General features: G+C 39.7%; 1 protein-coding gene across 1 annotated transcript in view; it reads left to right on the top strand.

Annotated features, from left to right (window-relative positions):
* Positions 1-950: 950 nt before the first annotated feature.
* Positions 951-6,000, top strand: part of LOC123611328 (serine/Arginine-related protein 53) — a 250,972-nt gene continuing 245,922 nt past the window's right edge. Inside the window, exon 1 of the mRNA XM_045503151.1 lies at positions 951-1,089. The gene's annotated coding sequence lies outside the window, so the exon portion shown is untranslated. The remainder of the gene's footprint in view (positions 1,090-6,000) is intronic.

Below are 6,000 nucleotides of genomic sequence, written 5' to 3'. Positions count from 1 at the left end.
TCAAAATATTGTTTTGGTAAAAAACATTGAATAAAGTTCAGTTGACAGCCTGCAGACAGATACACAGGTTCCAATAAAATTCAGGACCCCAAGGGTCTGCCCAGCTCTTGAATTGTTTAAAATAAACATGTAATGTAGTAAAGTTTTAAAACGGCTTCTCAAAACTGGTTAGTTAAGGTACAGTCATTTATGAGAAATATATTCGTGAAAGTGGTTTTCACCCTCTCAAATCGTCAGCGGAAAACTGTAGCTTCGCTATCTATCAGTTGTTATAAGTTTGTTCTCGTGGTCGACCAAGGCCAAGAGTTTATTCACTTTCTTAGCGTTTATTACAGATAAATGATGTAGTGTGAGTTACAGAAAATGTTGAATCGCTGTAATTTCCATTCGTTTAAATAACAATAAAACCCGATATACACTTAATTTCTTTCGGAAGAAACCTCCTCTCCCTGCCTCGGGCAGCCTTCTCCCATTCCTCCACTAACCAGTTAACTTTAATGTGAGAAACTAATTTGCACCCAACCTGTGAATGCCTTCACCTTCAGGTAGAAGAAACACTGATTTTAATGCATTTTTGCAAATAAATCATTACAGTTTAATCACACACGACTCCACACAGACACACACCCATGATTTATTATCGTTAGGCTAGTTTCCTCCTCCCCCAGCGTGAGATAACCAATTTTGCTACGTGTGGTGTCTTAAACATTAACTTCCTACGATGCAGATTTGTTTACTGATTATCTAAGACGATAACGACGATTACTAAGGCAATAACACTCTTCCGTCTCCACCTTTATTGCTTTTGGGAGGAAGAAAATCAAATAAGCGAGCACGCAAACCCAACACCAAACAAAAAATTGGCGGCGTGACAATCTACTCCCTCGGCACTCCTCTAACTCCTGGTAGCCTCCATCGATGCACTCGAAAGCTCGGCTGACGCTGCCTGGCGCTGGAACCAGGAAGGCGGTGAGCTTAAACTGAAGCAAGTTCGGAGGACGCCGGCGGCGCCCAGATTTGAAGGAACGTTTCTAGGTCTGTGGAGCCTGCAAGTCAACGCGAGGCCTGAGACCGAAGGCCCGGACCCAGGTGATTCCCGCATCGGTAGCCCGGGAGGCGGCGCCTGCGGGTGCGCAGTTCCGAGGCCCTGGTAGGCTTGAGGCGGCGCGGGGCCTGGCGTAGTCCGCTGGGAAGGCGGCGTGGAGTCGGGGTGGAGGGGTGGTGGGTGGTGGCCTCGAGGCGTGCTGAGCGGCACAGTACGCATGCGCCCCGCACCTGGCGCTTTCTGACCCTTTAGGTCCGAGCTGGGGCCTGTGGGTGCTGGGTGGTGGGTGGCTGTAGGATTGCGTGCGGTCGCAGGCCTCAAGCTAGGCCCTTGGTCTGGAGGTGGTGAGGGAGAGTTAACCAGCTCTTCCTCCCATTCCTCCTTCACCCCTACTCCCGCCACACCTCCTTCTCCATTCCCAGTGCCTGGTCCTAGATCACTGCTTTGGGTTTCTGTGTGGTTGGTGCTTCGTCACTAGCTCTAGGTAGGGTGGAGCGAGAGGGAGGCTGCCACCTGGTGCACTGTGCCCCACTCACTCTGCTGTTGGTACTTTAGATCCACCTGCTCTTTCAATGTCTATCCCCCTTCCTGGCTCGCACTCTTGCTTAGGTGAAATAGACTTAACTTTCTTAACATATGAATCTATTCACCTTATTCGCTTCTATTTCTTTGACTTCAGAATTTGTGGCCTGCTGGTCATAGAGTAAGAGCACATGGCTACCCTTAAGCTCTGTTTACTTTGGTGAGCGGTTATAATGCACTGTTTATACGTGTTGCCGGCTCATGATTTTAGGTCAACCTTAATGTAATTTCTATCTCAGAGGTTATATATCTTTAAATGTACATTGCAAGCCTAAATTTTTTGTTACTGCGTTTTCAGAATTACCACTAACCTATTAGAGTTTCAGAATTCAAATATGTTTTGCGTTACAAAACAGTATGCCAGCTGTCATTTTTGGACTTAGACATAAAAGCTCTAAGAGAAAGAGTTATGCAGAGTTGTCAAGTTTAAGGATTTGAACAGATATGATAGGTGCAACCTTGTGGGGAAACTGTGTATCCCTTCCAGCTTTAGAGTCTATACGTATTCACTTTCTTTGCAGGCAAAGGAGATTTCCTGCTAAGTGGTAACACTTTACTACTGTATGTTCTTCAATAAGAGAGCTAAAAATGTTGGAAATAGAAAAAAAAAAAATAAAGGCAGCTATTGATTGGCCTTACCAACTCCACCACTCTTAGCAAAGAGTTCTGTTATGAGTTGGAAAAGTTGTGTAGTAAGATTGTTACAGTAGATGTATAGATATATTTTCTGCTTCCCTTTCAAACCACTGGGGAGAAATATTTATGACTGATAGTTTTTTTTAAAAAAGAGATGCTAGGGGGCGCCTGGGTGATTCAGTCAGTTAAGCTTCTGGCTCTTGATTTTGGCCCTGGTCATGATCTCACCGTTGGTGGGTTTGAGCCCCGAGTTGGGCTCTATGCTGACAGCACGGAGCCTGTTTGGGATTCTCTCTCTTCCTCTCTCTTTGCCTCTTCCCCACTCATGCTCTCTCTTTGCCTCTTCTCCACTCATGCTCTCTCTCACAAAATAAATACACTTAAAAAAAAAAAAAAAAGATGCTAGTCAGCAAATTTTTTTGTGAATGGAGAGTGTTTTGACAATTCTGTATCTCTTTTGAATTTTGCTTTCTTATATCAAATTAGAATTTTACCTCAGTTTTTTCACTGTTTTTGCATGATTCTGTACTTGTTTACAGATTTCTTCCTATGCTAAAATGATATTTTTACTTTTTTTTACTTTACCTCTTTGAGGTGGATTTCCCATTGACATGCCTGTTCTTTTCTTTTTTCTTTCTTTTCTTTTCGTTTCGTTTCTTTTCTTTCTTTCCTTTTTTCTTTTGTTTTTTTTTTTTGCCATGTGTCCAAGATAAAAAAGATTGGTATACTAATGAATGAGTAGTGGAGAAATAAACTGTCATATCCTCTAGGAATCTTTGTTCTAACTGCATGTTTTCTGAAAAAGGTTAATTGCTTTTTGTACTTTTTTAAATAACTAGACAAAGGAACTATTTGTGTATGCCTTGAGCTGTCTTTTGAATGAGCACATCTTGGCTTCACATCTTCAATTAGTCACTTAAACTTTACAATGAGATGTTTTTGTGAATTGATGTCCTGCTGTAGTCCTTACCTGGTTTTAGTTCTGTAGTGGGAGTATTTGGGTAAGGTTTACAACCAAGAGACGTACCAGGAAGTACTAGAAAATAGAGGGAGGACAGAAAACCAAGAGCTGTATGAGTTCTGTTCCTGTACTTGCCTTTTCTGTTTACAGATAGATTGAAAAATTGTTAGCTTGTGGGACTCTTAAAGATCTCTGCTTAATTCATTGTTGCCCTTATCAGAAAGAGTTATTAATGTATTTTACATGTACTGTACCTTAACGACGGAGTTAAGTATAAAGAATTCTTTCTTACTAGGAGTGTGTAACGTAAGTAAGTACTCATGAGTAAGTATTTTCAATTATATGCCAATGATATGAAAACCCAGAGGTAAGTATGTATCTAGGGTGGTGAGTACGATTTCAGAACCTGTCATTGATAGAGAAGACAATTTTTGGATCTCTCTTATTTGCTTTTAGTGTTCACTTTTTCTGAATAAATATTTGAAGCTAACTGTAATAAAGAAATATAGTGGCTTTTGATATCTCTTGATTAATTATACTTCAGTGGAATTTTTCTGAAATGTAAATGTGTTATTTGAAAATACATTCATAGTTTTGTGACATGGTTTTTGAACTTTCTTTTACTTAGTTCCTCTAAGGAAGGATTTTGTATCTTTCATTAACTTTTCTGGGTTAAATGTAATCATTCTTCTACTGGGGTGCATTATGTTGTTTGAAATTAAAGGAAAATTTATACCCACCTCCTATTCTCTTTCTTTTTTCTCCAGTCAACAGCAAGGTACATAATTAGATCTGTGTCATGTTCTTTCTACTTCTTTATGCCTTACATAGGGACTTAATAAGCTGGGCAAGAGTGGAGAATGGCAAACTTTCTAGTTTTAGGATTCCTTTACAACTCTATTTGTTTATTTGTTTAAGTAGGCTCCATGCCCAACGTGGGGCTTGAACTCATGACCTTGGTATCAAGAGTCAGATGCTGTACTGATTGAGCCACCCACATACCCTGGATTCCTTTATACCCTTGAAAATTATGGTGAACTCCAAGAACTTTTGTCTATGTGGGCTGTATCTATAAATATTGCCTTACTAGTAATTAAATTAGAAAATTTTGAAATGTTAATCCACGTAAAAATAATAAGCCCATTACATGGCAACAAATAACACATTTGATATGAAAAATAACTGTATTTTCCAAAACAAACTTAGTGAGAAAAGTGGCATTATTTTCCATTTTTCAAATCTCTCATGTCTGGCTTAATAGAAGACAGTTGTATTCTTAACATCTGCTTCTGCATTTAGTCTGTTGTGATGAGTTGTTATGATTAACGTATAGGGAGAAAATCTGGATTCACAAAGATATGGTATTTGAAAAATAAGTATTTTAATAGCCTTTTCAGATAATTACTTCTTTGATACCACACCAAAACATGACAAGTAGTAGTTTCTTTTTTCTTTCTTTTCCTTTCTTTCTTTCTTTCTTTCTTTCTTTCTTTCTTTCTTTCTTTCTTTCTTTCTTTCTTTCTTTCTTTCTTTCTTTCTTTCTTTCTTTTTTAAAGTTTATTTATTCACTTTGAGAGAGAAGATCCTAAGCAGGCTCTGCACTGTCAGTGTGGAGCCTGGTGTGGGGTGGGATTCAGAGTCACGAACTGTGAGATCATGATCTGAGCCAAAACCAAAAGCCAGACTCTCAACCGACTGAGCCACCCAGGCACCCTGACAAGTAGTAGTTTCCTTAAGGTTGGTTGCAATCTGATATTTGAAGCCATATCAATGACTTACATTAAAATCTTTTGGTTTGTCTTACACTGTGAGTGGATTTTTGTCATGGATTCTGTGACATCATGAGTGGGCCTTTGGGAAAATAATGGTTCACTGAGTTATGCATATCTTCTAGATTTTTACCTTATTATGTAATTTTTAAAAATTCACATTTGTTAATATCACTACTGATCTCATCAGAGAAATGTTTAGTAACTGGGAAGCTGTCAGTCTCTCTTGGTGGATACAAGTCCAAAATTCTAATTTTTGCTTGAGAGCTAAAATTTTATCGTTGGCAACAAATGTCAGTTTTCCTTGCAGTGAAAGACTCTTCGTTCATTTCTGGGAAGATGTCTGCCAAATACTCAAGTCTGAATAATCATGGTTAGTTTTTTTAAAAATAGTGTTTTAGGGCACCTGGGTGGCTTTAATTGGTTAAGCGTCTGACTCTTGGTTTTGGCTGAGGTCATGATCCCACAGTTGGTGAGATTGAGTCCCATGTCAGGCTCTGTGCTGACAGCACAGAACCTGCTTGGGATTCTCTCTCCCTCTTGCTCTCTGCCCCTCCCCTGCTCATGCACGCTGTCTCACACATTCTCTAGTAAACTTTTTAAAAACTGGTGTTTCATGACAAAAGCTAGTTCAATTTGAAATTCATTTGTACAAATGCTTGTTCTCAAGGTATCCATTATTCGTTAGTATGCAGCAGCAGGTAAGTGTATTTCTCATTTCATCATACAGAATATTAAAAAGATGTGTGCTCAAGGGTTGAAATTTAAATTTTTTGTAATGTTTATTTATTTTTGATAGAGAGAGAGAGACAGAGTGCAAGTAGGGGAGGGGCAGAGAGAGAGGGAAACAGAATCCAAAGCAGGCTCCAGGCTCTGAACTGTCAGCACAGAGCTTGATGAAGGGCTCGAACCCACGAACTGTGAGATCATGACCTGAGCTGAAGTCAGACACTCAACTGGCTGAGCCACCCAGGCACCCCTGAAATTTAATGAAATTAATGATTTTT

The sequence above is a fragment of the Leopardus geoffroyi genome, chromosome C2, assembly GCF_018350155.1.
Source record: "Leopardus geoffroyi isolate Oge1 chromosome C2, O.geoffroyi_Oge1_pat1.0, whole genome shotgun sequence".
Lineage (NCBI taxonomy): Eukaryota > Metazoa > Chordata > Mammalia > Carnivora > Felidae > Leopardus > Leopardus geoffroyi.
The sequence above is the reverse complement of the archived record's forward strand: the minus strand, read 5'-3'. Positions and strand labels throughout refer to the sequence as shown.